The 14,618-nt window shown below is 38.0% G+C and overlaps 2 long non-coding RNA genes across 2 annotated transcripts; one reads left to right on the forward strand and one right to left on the reverse strand.

Annotated features, from left to right (window-relative positions):
- The first annotated feature begins 2,060 nt into the window (after positions 1–2,060).
- Positions 2,061–7,131, forward strand: LOC139971466 (uncharacterized). The gene is made up of 3 exons (XR_011794391.1): positions 2,061–4,653; positions 5,328–5,480; positions 6,773–7,131. It is a non-coding gene; the product is annotated as an uncharacterized lncRNA (long non-coding RNA).
- A 45-nt stretch (positions 7,132–7,176) lies between these two features.
- Positions 7,177–13,481, reverse strand: LOC139971465 (uncharacterized). Its single transcript, XR_011794390.1, has 4 exons — positions 12,901–13,481; positions 11,913–12,082; positions 11,089–11,247; positions 7,177–9,760 (listed from the first exon to the last, which is right to left on the reverse strand). It is a non-coding gene; the product is annotated as an uncharacterized lncRNA (long non-coding RNA).
- Between the last annotated feature and the right edge of the window lie 1,137 nt (positions 13,482–14,618).

The following is a 14,618-nucleotide window of genomic DNA, read 5'->3' on the forward strand; positions in this document are numbered from 1 at the left end:
AAAAGGCAATGAATTTCATTATTTATGTATTTTAGATCCTCCTTATAGCAGGAACTCGCGATTATATCAATCATTAAAACAGATGCATACATAGTTAGATGTTCATGACATAAATGAGGCGTTGTGCGTTGCTACAAAACAAAAAATAGAAGAAAAAAAGGTTACAAGTCTTCCATCTGTAAAAGATGTTAATCATGTGTTGTTGTGATTGCTGCTATTTAATCCTCCGTATACGTTGCATGTTGTATTCGGCCACTATTTTGCGTTCATAGTCATCTTTACAGAGGGAGAGATCGCATCAACCTAACTTCCTTCCCAATGGACGGCGGGTACGGGAGAGCAACAGCTACAACAACAAATGATAAATGTAGGGATAAAAGATTACGAACTTAAAGGAGTTCAAACTTCATTGTAGCCGCATTTCCCCATCACACAGTGGGTATTTGGCAATTATGGTAATTGTACTTCATAGGTCTACGAGAGTAGCCGAGCCAATATGAAATTTCATCCGTGCGTAAAGCTCATTATAGGACGGGAACCTAGGGTGTTTTCAAGTTACGTCCTAAACGAAATCGGCAATGTTGTATACAACACTCAGGCCCTTACACAGAGTTGTGAGTGCAAGGAGGGAGGGGGGGGGGTGTTGGGATGGTAAGTTATCGATTTGTGTCCTGGGGAGGTGTCTTCGTAAGTCCGTGACCTATCTGTGATGAGTTCCAAAATATTTTTGTTTGCTAATAACAACAGGTAGCTGGAAGATACTTCCCTGACCTTGAAAATGTCATCACTGCCCCAATCCTCTCGTACGGGCCTGACACCTGTTTCTTGACTTTCATTACCACTTTTTTACACTTCCTTATTTTTCTCACTCAATCGTCGAGTCAAGGTTTTCTCCCTCTCAACAAGGTGGAGGGCCATGCCCCCGCCCCCATCCCCTCCCCCCTAAACCCCGTTGTGATGGCCATGCGAGAAGCAAATATTCATTGTATAGACAAATGGCCTTCCAGGCAATTCCAGTGATAAATGATCGTTTTTTTTCTAATTATGAAATTTTTCTTAATGGACAAAAATTGGTTCAAATTAGAAAAGAGAAAGATATTGTAACGCTTTCCGCTTCGGTGGTATGGTGAAGTACCCAGTTGGCAATTGAGGAAGGGGGTTGTAGAGAGAGACTCGAGGACACCGTTGAAAAGAAGTACACTAACAGTGCATTAAGAGTTTAAACAGTATAATTAGATAAACAATGTACCTGCCGTACATCTTTCGTTAAATGATAAACAAATAATATATACAGAAATTAATACAGTAACCTAAACACAATAACAAGGGTGGCGTACATCAACTAGCCCTGCCAAGGCAGGCTAATCCCTAATGTGTAAGCTGCCTAGCAGCGCAGCTAACTAGGCGCTGCGTCGAAGACAACGAAAGCACAACGCAGGCTAACTATCGGTACTGCGTCAAGGGCGACGCAGCGTAAGGACAACGCAGCGCGGCTAACGATGAGATTCGTCAGCCCGCGAACCCTACGCTGCGACGACCTTGCGCAGGCACAAGCAGTTACGCAGCGCAGCTGCAGAATGCATGTAGGCTCAAGCAGCTACGCAGCGCAGCTGCAGAGTGCATAACTCGACCCTCTGCAGAAGCCAAAAATAACCTAAGTCCCTAAACAACGTACAATTTCGGCATAGATTCTGCCTAGCAACTTACACTAAATATACCCCAATTTAATGCCTAAAAACGCTCCTTGCACGACATTATAAATGACCCCGTAACTGTGTAGAATCCTATACACGATTAACTGACCAATTATGAAATAGCCAGTAAGATTGACAAGTGCTATAACCCAAATATAGCCGGTCAACGCTCTCTACAGTGCTATACGAATATGAGCTAACCCCGCCCCACTGTCTACGCACCCCTAATAATTTCCCCGTATATTAAGAACAAAGGAGGCCTTGTCCACCGGACTGTTTACATAAAGCCCCGGCAGCAAGAACCAACTTCCGCAGCCAGCAATAAACTGATACTCAAACTAGAGACCTCCCAACTTAAACATTGAAGTAACAAACATTAAAACGGTGAAACAGGCAAGATAGAAAATACATACACACGAGAAAAGTACGTTGCTTTCTCGTAACAATATCTTCTTCAAAAGAGCTGCAAACAAACAAAAAACAAAGCCCAAAAAAAGTGAAAGAAAAATAAAGCAAATAGGACAGAGCAGGTTGCAATATGCTAGAGTCTTTGTCTCATCATGTTTCTCACACTTTCAAATACTTCATTTTTGTAGAGATAAGTTTGTTCAAAGAAATTTGATTAAGTAAAAATCAAAACATGAAATTGGATGATAGTCACAAACATAATATTCTGAATCTATATATCAGACTGGGCAAAGAGTGAAAAAATGATTATACATGTGATAATAACGTTACAACAGGAAGCAGACTATGTTCGGTTATAGTTTTTTCTATGAGAAGTTATCTTGAACACAATTTCCAGAACCAAGAAACACGCCTTCTTATTTGTTATTTTATGAAGCAATGAGGTGATAAAGAATTTCGAGCGTCACATCGGGTCAAGTTGAAATGAAAAATATATGGATTTCCACCGAACGAATGGCAGTGTAAAGTCAATGGCCTGTCTTTGCTTGAACGTGTAGCAGCCGGGGTACACCCCTCAGCCCGACAAGTTTTCAGTCCGACAAGTTTTCAGTCCGAAAATAAAATACACGTTTTCAGTCCGAAAATGAAATACACGTTTTCAGTCCGAAAATGTTTTCAGTTGGGGAATGAAAGCAGTTTTAATGTCATAATATCACCAATTAACTGTGACAGCCCGAACTGATAGTAAAGAAATCGATTGAATCTTTCGTATATACTAATAATTGACAAATAAGGAGTAAAGTTTTAGAAAATATATTGGAATTTTCGGTCCCCTGGGACCGCTAGGTTTAAAGTGTAAATTGCATTGATGGAATTAGAACCAAACAAACCATGACTATACAGGAAGCTGATTAAGGAGCGAAGAACGGATTATATATGTTTGTAGAACTGATAGTTGTTAAGGGTCCCAAGACTTTGTTGAGGCCGGTGTAGCAGTACAAACTGTCGCAAATATTCCATATTCAGTAAACACTGTCCTAGTCCCACTGGGACAATTTATACTGGATTTACCAGTACATTTGGTCTCCCCGGACCTTTTGTACAAGGCCAGATGGTACAGACTGTCTCCCGGACAGTATATGCTATGGTTAAACGAAGGGGGACATTATTTACCGGTTGTATATTTTGTTGTAAATTGTGTCCCCTGAACACATTGTCCGCCCTAGCAGGTACGTTAGGGAAGCAAAAATTTAATTAGTAATGGACTCTGGCAGTAATCGTATTTGTCACATTTGGGCTTCCGTATGTTTAGCAGTAAGTCGATCGTGCCGTGCGACAACTAAAAATGGAAAAGTTAGCAGAAAACGCGAGACAAATTGCCGATATTCTAAGAGATGAGAGCTATCCAAGTGGTTTCACAAAAATAAAACAGAGAAGGATCTTATGGAGAAAAGGTCAGTTTTTCAGACTGGCTGAAATGGAACTCTTGTGTTATGAAACTGAAGGAAAGTTTTGCTATCTAGGGCTTCTCAACTCGCCCAAATCGAGGCAGCTCATACTAGTGGCATCTAAGGTAATGTCTGTAACTTACAGTATAGGATACACACTATGCCTATGGTTGTTAAATGGCGAACGGCCATTCCACAGTTAAAATATAACCAGGCCTCTATAGGCCTGATTGGTGCACAAATCATGATATTCTTTTACCACGTTTGGTCATTTGTAAAAACTCATTCGCATAAGTCAAGCAATTGCTTATGCAACATTATAATCAGTTCTATGTTTGAGCAAAGTTGTTAGTGTATGAACAAAGTTATTAGGGCCTAGTTCTTTTCGTTTTGTTTTCCCAATCCATTTTGTCATAACAAATTTTTGTGAAAAATATCATAAATTTCCACCTTTTATCGCTCTGCCTATCATAGAAGTTAACAATCATAACCAAACCATATCACTAAAGCTTACAGAGGTAGTCTGGTCTGCATGCATGCGACAATATAACATGCAACTAATGGACTATAGCCTAGCCTATTTCTAGAGGAAAGTGGCACTAATACTGTACGTAACATATTCATGTCATTAATTTGGTTGGTACGATATTGAAAGCCTGATAGTATTTTTTTGGGTGTGCCATATTCACTACATGCCAAACCGCACAGAAGAAAACTTCATAAACATCTATACCCCAATAGTGGCGATGCAATATGTACAATAATGGAAATATTCCATTTCAAACACTGATATAGAGTTGTAATTCAATTTTAGTGGCACTTTAGCTAGAATTACCAATCCTGCAGCCCATTATAATTGTGGGTTTTTTTAGGGGGGGGACAAAAAAACATGATATCTCCTTGATCATAAATTTTCTTATCTCTTTGAAGGTGCTCATCTCGGCATAGATAAACCAGACAACAGAATATGTCGAGATTCTGTTGGAAATCTATCAACGTTGATGTAACAAGATATGTTCAACTGGATGTCAAAGCGTCATTATTGTCCTGTAGACCTACGAACAATTCTCCATAACATTCCTGTAACTGGATTATGGAAACAGGTAAATTCTCAAACTGTTCTAATTGTACAGGTTGTCCGCAGCATGCAGTGAAGATTAACTTTAGTTAAAGTCACTCTGTCTGGACAAATTGAAAATTTACAAGTTTAAAGGTAGCCTGTATAGGCCCTAAATTTTGGTCACTTTAATTGTCAGAAGTTTTCAAAAAGTACTTTCCTGGGGTAAGAACCCTTTGAATTGTGCCAGACATTCTAAATGATGACACTAGCTGATTGAATGTCCCAGTGAGGTAAATGTCCTCTAGGGTAGTAATAAACATACTTTAAGAATTTTGACCAAAGTGAAAATCTGGCATTATTTAGGGCCAATACAGCATACCTTTAAGCCACACTTTGGCATAACTGCAGAGCAACCATCAATAGGCATATAATTGTAAGTTGGAAAGTGGACGTACCACTTTTCTGGTTTAGTGGTTTAAGCGATTGAAAATATATGGTACAGTATGGTTTAAGTTACATTTTCATGTATGCAAGATAAAAATATTTGGCCTAAATCCACCAACACCCTGTTTCTATCAGATATCCCACTATTTTGTTTATCTAGATCTGTGTACAGAATGAAGCAATGGAATAGAACAACAGTCAAGGCAAAACCTGCAACTTGTAAATGTTTTTGAAATTAGCACCTAAATCAAATGCTGGCTTCTTTCTTAACAGGTTGGTGTTGATCTTATTGTCCGCTGCCAGTGACAGCTGCCAGCGACTGTACATAATAATACTGTCTGACTTCTATTCAAAGTGGCCTGAGACTAAGGCAGTGCCTGACAAAACTACAGCATCAACTTTTAATTTCATTACTGATGTAATGAGGTAAACATATCTAAAACATTTAATAATTTTCTGTTGTTAGTGCCAATAATGAATGGCACCATATCTGTTATTTGTACCATGAAAATAACTGATAGTGCATGGCACAATGGTCAACACTGCTGTGTTTGAGTATAAGTATTTCCACATAGGTGTAAAGCATACAGAAAGGTCATGAAGGTAGGTGAGAACCGAGAAAGTGTACTGTAAATCTTTGCAGGTGTAGTTCCCATTAATAAGTAAATGTTTCTTTTCCTATATTTACTTACAAAGATCCCACCTCTGGTTCTTAAGTGGCATATAGCCAGACAATTGTCTTTATTTGGTCTACATCCCCAAAAAGAGATTTTTCCTGGACCTGTTTCACAGAAGCAGACACAGTTTATTTGTTCAAACAAATGATGAGTAAATATTTAAGACCACATTCCACAGCTAGACATCACCTATTGTGTGTTGTTTTTCAAAAAAGTGTTGGATAGTGTGTGAACTTATTACTACTTCGCTGTTTGGACAGGAACCTCGACAAGATAAGAGAGATAATGTATCAACTGAGTTTTGGTACCATTTCTCGGTTAGGCCCCTTGAGGAAAATTGCTAAATGTGATTGTGTGTGTATTGGTGTGGGGATATTTTCTGAAACCTGGGAGAGGGACCCCTTTTCTTTGGCAAAATAAGGCAATTTTTAGGTCTCTTTGATTCAAATGATGCATGTTTACTATAATAATGGTTAGCCAGCATTATTTGTTTTTGCATTTGGGTCGTACAGAGGGTGTTTTGAACCCCCATGGATCCTGATTCAGGACTATTAATGTTTGATTGGCATTAAACAGTCAGACCATGAACAATTACATCAATAGAGCACCAAAAGGCATCAAACTTCTGTTGTATCCTAGCTTACTCTAATTTGATAAATGTCTGATATTTAATTTAATCAATATGTCACATATGTTGTATTGGCTCATGTGGTTAAAACTTAGTTTTTTGTAGTAAAATGTATGATATTTTACGCCAAAATTATGACATGCAATCTCCAATAAGAAAAGGTTGAGCCCATAAACATGTAGGTGTCACAATTAAAGATCATACAATTAACTCAATGCCTAAGCATAGTTCAGTTGTACACTATACAGTCTACACTTAACCAATATGGTGAATGTTAATTATCTTTGTAGTGGAGCTTAAACATAAACCTTTCAAAATGGTAATTGATTTTATATATGACTTACAGTGTGGCATTCACTACTCATAATATTGCTTTCAACTTTTATTTTGCACATATTTGGTTGTACTGACAGTCTCATCTCTGACCACAAATGGAGGGAGTATCTATGAAGTTAACAGAAGACCCCAGAAGACATGTCTAGACAATTTTCTTGGCAGTTTAACTTTGTTGCCGACAATAATGCTGTCGGCTGCTAGGGTACACGTTGTCAGTCCGACACGTTTTCAGTCAAAAAATAAAATACACGTTCTCAGTCCGAAAAAACGAGTTTTCAGTCCGACACGTTTTCAGTCCGAAAATAAAATACACGTTTTCAGTCCGAAAATGAGATAGACGTTTTCAGTTAGGGAATGAAAGCAGTTTTAATGCCATAATATCACCAATAAACGGTGACAGCCCTAACTGATAGTAAAAAAATCGATTGAATCTTTTGTATTAAGTCTCACATCACCGGTGTGACAGTACAGAGTGTCCCCCTGTACAAAGTGTCCACGGGGACAATCTGTACCAGCACATTTAGTCCGGTCGGACATTATCTGCTCAAAATTGTGTCCCCACCTCACAGCAAATATAGTCCCGCCGGACTAAATGTCCTGGTACAGAATGTCCGCAAATACTTCATAGCATATTTTGTCCCGCATAAAATTAAAGCATTTCGACATTCAAAAGGCAATTGAGTTCATTATATCAATAATTAGAGCAGATGCATACATAGTTAGATGTTACAGGAAATAAATGAGACGTTGTGCGTTGCTGCAAAACAAAAAGTAGAACGGGAAAAAAAGAAGGAAAAGAAATAAGTCTTCCATCTGTAAAAGATGTTAATCATGTTTTTGTTGTGATTGCTGCTATTTCATCCTCCGTATATGTTGCATGTTGTATTCGGCAACTACATTGCGTTCATAGCCATCTTTACAGAGGGAGAGATAGTATAAACCTAACCCCACCCCCCCCCCCAACGGAGGGCGGGTACGGGATAGGGAATGCAACAGCTACAACAAAAAATGATAATTGCAGAGGTAAAATATTACGAACTTTAGGAGTCCAAACTTCATGGTTGCCGTATTTCCCTAACACACAGTGGGTAAGATTTGGCAAGTATGGTAACTGTACTTCATGGCTCTACGAGAGTTGCCTAGCCAATATGAAATTTCATCCGTGCGTAAAGCTCATTATAGGACGACCGAGGGTGTTTTCAAGTTACATCCTAAACGAAATCGGCAACGCTGTATACAAAACTCAGGCCCATACACATAATTTTGAGTGCAAGGATTCGGGGGGGGGTGGGATGGTAAGTTATCGAATGTGTGTCCTGGGAAGGGGTCTTCTTAAGTCTGTGACCTATCTGTGATGAGTTCCAAAATATTTTTGTTTGCTAATAACAACCATGAAGTAGCTGGACTAGATACTTCTCTGACCTTGAAAATGCCAATACTGCCCCAACCCTCTCCGTATGTCTTGACACCTATTTATTGACTTTCATTACTACTTTGTTTACTTTTTTACCCTTCCTTATTTTTGTCACTCAATCGTCGAGTCAAGGTTTTCTCCCTCTCAACAAGGTGGAGGGCCATTCCCCCACCCCCTGCCCCCTAAGCCCCGTTGTGATGGCCATGCGTGAAGCAAATTTTCATTTGTATAGACAAATGGCATTCCAGGCAATTCCAGTGATAAAGGTTCGTTGTTTCTTATTATGAATGTTTCTTATTGGACAAAAGTGGTTCAAATTAGAAAAGATATATTAGAACGATACCCTCTTCAAAAGAGCTGCAAACATACAGGAAACAAAACAAAGCCAAACAAGGGAAAGAATAAAGCAAATAGGACAGAGCAGGATGCAATATGCTAGATTTTTTGTCTCATCATGTTTCTCACACTTTAAATATGTCATTCTTGTAGAGAAAAGTTTGTTCAAAGAAAGTAAATATGATAAAACTCAAAACATGAAATTGGATGATAGTCATGCATAAACACAAAATTCTGAATCTATATCAGACTGGGGAAAGAGTGAAAAATGATTATACATGGGATCTGGGAGGTAGGAGCCTGGGGGGGGGGCACTGTCTGTGCATGTTATTTTTAAAATGGCATCTCATATCTTTTTATAGCACGTTTAACAATTAACAATCTCAATAAATAGTATTGATAACATACTAACATATCATACATCATATTTAAGTGATATGGCCGGTGTGTATCGGTTTATAGCATATCGAGTGGTGGTTGTGGAATGAGAAAATGTCCCTCTGATGTTGTGTGCCCACCCTCACTTCCTACCCCCTGCATGGGGAAATTTAACTGGAATGATGACTCTCCCTTTGTAGCTCTGATGCAACTAAAGATATATCCATGCTTTCTAGAGCATCCTTCAAGCAGGGAGGTATTGCTTGATTAGAATGATATACTACTGTCACTCTTCTTCAAACAATATGTACTTGAAACTCTCATAATCCACATGAAGAACATCCTCTTTAGAGTTTGGTAAAGACCTCAATAAAACCATGCAGAAGTTTCCCTATTAGAATTCCCCCCTTGAACTGCTTTCCACAAACAGTAGGATTACCTATATAATGCTTTAATGTGCAACTTGATACCGTCAAAAATTTAACCTTGATTGTAAATTACAAATAAAATAGCTGATTCTCATGTATCCAACGGGTTTTTCGTTAAGACTTACACAGAAATCCATAACAGCAAAAGTTACAACAGGAAGAAGAATATGGTCGGTTATATGTTTTACTATGAGAACTTATCTTGAACACAACTTCCAGAACCAAGAAACACGCCTTCTTATTTGTTATTTAACGAAGTAATGAGGTGATAAAGAATTTCGAGCGTCACATCCCTTCGACTACGACTGGCAGTGAAAAGTCAATGGCCTGTCTTTGCTTAAACGTATAGCAGCCGACGCAATTTTCTCTCATGATATATTAGAGTGAAAGACAAGATTATTGTCGGTAACAAGTTAACTGCTAAGAAAATCGTCTAGACATGTCTTCTGTTAGCCTCATACACACTCCCTCCATTGGTGGTCAGGGATGAGATATCAGTACAACCAAATCTGTGCAAAATAAAAGTTGAAAGCAATATTATGAGTAGTGAATACCACACTGTAAGTCATATATAAAATAAATTATCATCTTGAAAGGTTATGTGTAAGCTCCACTACAAAGATAATTAACATTCACCATGTTGGTTAAGTGTAGACTGTATAGTGTACAACTGAACTATGCTTAGGCATTGAGTTAATTGGATGATCTTTTATTGTGACACCTACATGTTTATGGGATTACTGGCTCCATTTTATTAATTGGAGATTGCATGTCATAATTTTGGCACTATATTGTACAGTTCACTACCAAACCTGAAAAGTTTTAACCACATGAGCCAATACAACATTTGTGACATATTAATTAAATTTGATATATCAGAAATTTATCAAATTAGAGTAAGCTAGGATACAACAGAAATTTGATGCCTTTTGGTGCTCTATTAATGTATGTGTGCATGGTATGACTGTTTAATGCCGATCAAACATTAATTGTCCTGAATCAGGATCCATGGGGGTTCAAAACACCCTCTGTATGAACCAAATGCAAAAACAAATAATGCTAGCTTACCATTATCATAGTAAAATGTACTATTATACATCATTTTGCATCAAGAGACCTAAACATTGCCTTATTTTGCCAAAGAAAAAGGGGTCCCTCTCCCAGGTTTCAGGAAATATCCCCCACCACACACACAAACACATTTAGCAATTTTCCACAACGGACCTAACAGAGAAATGGTACCAAAACTCAGTTGATACGGTACATTATCTCTCTTATCTTGTCGAAATTCCTGTCAAAACAGCCAAGTGGTAATAAGTTCACACTTTCTAAACAGAAAAGTTCCCTGTGGTTACAATATCAAACTGTCCAACACCTTTTTGAAAAACAACACAATAGGTGGTGTCTAGCTGTGGAATGTGGTCTTGATTATTTACTCATCATTTGTTTGAACAAATAAACTGTGTCTGCTGCAGTGAAGCATGTCCAGCCAAAACCACTGTTTGGGGATGTAAATCAAATGACGACAATTGTCAGGCTATATGCTACTTAAGAACCAGAGGTGGAAACTTTGCAAGTAAATATAGGAACAAAAACTATGTACATATAAACTTGTTAATGGGGACTTAACCTGCAAAGATTTACAGTACACTTTCTCTGTTCTCACCTACCTTCGTGACCTTTCTGTATGCTTAATACCTATTTGGAAATAATTTATACTCAAACACAGCATTCTGCCATGCACTACAAGTTATTTGCATGGTACAAATGACAGATATGATGCCATTCATATTGGAACTAACTACAGAAAATTATTCACTTTTTAAGACATGCTTACCTCATCATCACATCAGTAATGCAATAAGAAGTTGATGCTGCAGTCTTGTCAGGCACTGCCTTAGTCTCAGGCCACTTTGGATAGAAGTCAGACGAGTGTTATGATGTACAGTCGCTTGGCAGCTGTCACTGGTAGAGGACCAATAAGATCTACACCAACCTGTTAAGAAAGAAGACAGCATTAGGTGCTAATTTCAAAAACAATTACAAGTTGCATGCTTTGCCTTGACTGTTGTTCTATTCCATTGCTTCATTCTGTACACAGATCTAGATAAAAACAGTAGGATATCTGATCGAAACAGGGTGTTGGTGGATTTAGGCCAATTATTTTTACCTTGCAAACATGAAAATGTAACTTACACCATACTGTACCATATATTTACAATCTCTTCAACCACTAAACCAGAAAAATGATACGCCACTTTTTGCAACTTACAATTATATTCCTATATTGATGGTTGCTCTGCAGTTAGGCCAGAGTGTGGCTTAAAGGTATGCTGTATAGGCCTTAAATATGCCAAATTTTCACTATGGACAAAATTCTTTAAGTATGTTTATTTCCCTGGAGGAAATTTACCTCACTGGGACATTCAATATCTCGTGTCATCATTTAGAATGTCTGAGCACAATCTAAAGGGTTATTACCCCTTGGAAAGTACTTTTTGAAAACTTTTAGCAATTAAAGTGGCCAAAATTTAGGGCCAATACAGACTACCTTTAAACTTGTAAATGTTGAATTTGTCCAGAAAGAGTGACATTAACTATACTAAACCTTCACTGCATACTGCGGACATCTTGTGCAATTAAAACAGATTGAGAATTTACCTGTTTCCATAATCCAGTTACAGGAATGCTATGGAGACTTGTTCGTAGGTCTACAGGACAATGACGCTTTGACATTCTGTTGAACATAACTTGTTACATCAACGTTGATAGTTTTCCAATAGAATCTAGCCATAGTCTGTTGTCTGGTTTATCTATGCAAAGATGAACACCTTCAAAGAGATAAGAAAATTCATGATCAAGGAGATATCATGTTTTCTTGCCCACCACCCCCCCAAAAAAAACAAACAAACAAACACACACAAATATATGGGCTGCATGATTGGTAGTTCTAGCTGAAGTGCCTTAAAATTGAATTACAACTCTATATCAGTGTTTGAAATGGAATATTCCCATTATTGTACATATTGCATGGCCACTATTTGGGTCTATAGATATTTAAGGAGTTTTCTTCTGCAGTGAGGTTTGGCGTGTAGAGAATATGCCACACCTAAAAAAGTACTATCAGGCCTTCAATATCTGTTCTTACCAACCAAAATTAATGAACGTGAATTTGTTATGTACAGTATTAGTGCCACTTTCCTATAGAAGTAGGCTAGGCTATATGCTATAGTCCCATAATAGCATTTTATAGTGTCTCATGCATGCAAACCTGACTAGCTCTGTAAGCTTTAGTGATCTGTTGTTATCTTTTATGATAGGCAGGGCGATAAAAGGTAGAAATTTATAATAATTTTCACAAAAATTTGTTAAGACAATTGGGTAAACAAAACGAAAAGAAAAAGGCCCTAATAACTTTGTTCATGCACTTACAACTTTGCTCAATACAACTGATTATAATGTTGCATAAGCAATTGCTTGACTTTTGCGAATGAGTTTTTACAACTAACCAAACGTGGTAAAAGAATATCATGATTTGTGCACCAATCAGTCCTAGAGGCCTGGTTATAGTTTAACTGTGGAATGGCCGTTCGCCATTTAACAGCCAATACCATATTGTGTATCCTATACTGTAAGTTACAGACATTACCTTATAGATGTCACTAGTCAGTATGAGCTGCCTCGATTTGGGCGAGTTGAGAAGCCCTAGATAGCAAAACTTTCCTTCAATTTCGGTACGCAAGAGTTCCATTTTCAGCCAGTCTGAAAGACTGACTTTGTCTCCGTAAGATCCTTCTCTGTTTTATTCTTGTAAACCCACTTGGATAGCTCTCATCTCTTAGAACATCTGCAATTTGTCTCACGTTTTCTGTTAGCTTTTCCATTTTTAGTTGTCGCACGACTTTACTGCTAAATATACGGAAGCCGAAATGCGACAGTTTGCTAATAATACGGATACTGCCAGAGTCCATTACTAATTAAATTTTTGCTACTCGAACGTACATGCTAATGCGGACGTAGTGTTCAGGGGGACACAATTTACAACCAAATATGCGACCAACAAATAATGTCCCCCCTCGTTTCATCATAGCATAAACTGTCCTGGGAGACAGTCTGTACCAACTGGCCTTGTACAAAAGGTCCGGGAGACTAAATGTACTGGTAAATTCAGTATAAACTGTCCCAATGGGACTGGGACAGTTTATACTGAATATGGAATATTTGCGACAGTTTGTACTGCTACACCGGCAAAGCAACGATGGACAGGTTTTTACTGATCAGGTCATTAATAAGAGCAACAAAATTATGATCATTTAGAAGATCGTTATTGAATTTCCAGTAGCCCGGGCCTCTGTTTTCAGAATGAATGGCTAGAATAAGATTAACCATAGAATGGTCGGACCGAATACCGGGAGAAAAGGTTATGCTATGTATACAATGCTGGAGGTTCCTAGAAAGAAGAAAGAAATCTAACCTACAATGAATGCCAGGAGTTACGTTAGAGCTCTATATAAAATTTTTGCTCAACGGATTTCTTTCCTCCACACGTCAATGAGATCAAAGATACCCATCAATGCCATATACATTCATCAAATTAGTCTTTGGCTGGCCACCGATTTTGTCCAGTTGTAAGTTGAATACAAAATTAAAATCTCCCGCAAACAGAATGGAATCGCCTTTGAAAGAATGTGCTTTGTCAGCGATCTCTGTAAAAATTGCGGGGAGTCGATGTTTGGGGCATATATAGCAATTAACGTGAGCACAATATTGTGAATTAAGATATCAATAATGATGTATCTACCGCACTGATGAATTTCTTTCTTGATAACAGTGAAATCTAAGTTTGGCTTGAATAAAATAGCCACCCGACTACAAGTAGAACCATGGCTGAAAAAATGTTTCCGCCCCATTCATTGCACCAATAACGTACGTCACCCAAACAGCTGTGGGTCTCTTGAATGAAAGATATATCACACTTACGCCTATGTAAATAAGAAAAAAGCTGCCTCCGTTTCTTTACTTGTCTAATACCTCTAGCATTATAAGAAACAATGGTTAAATCAGCCGCCATTTATATACATTTGAGGTACTGAAAGGATAGTAACAGACAGAATACATTAAAGTTAAATAGAGTTGTGAGTCAAAAGAAACTTTTTTAAAGTGACATGGAGGAGTAAGTAATAAATAAAGAAAAAAAGACAATCAAACCTAACGGATAACAAAATGTGTCCGTCAGACAAAAACCCAGTTTCTCCATATTGGGTAACAAAGGAAACGAGCCAAACGGGCAAAACAGAATACCTTAAAGAATCTTCCATAAAAATAATGACGAAACCGAAGAGAAGAAGTTAGTGTTATCACAATAAA

The sequence above is a fragment of the Apostichopus japonicus genome, chromosome 8 (assembly GCF_037975245.1).
Source record: "Apostichopus japonicus isolate 1M-3 chromosome 8, ASM3797524v1, whole genome shotgun sequence".
Taxonomy (NCBI): Eukaryota; Metazoa; Echinodermata; class Holothuroidea; order Aspidochirotida; family Stichopodidae; genus Apostichopus; species Apostichopus japonicus.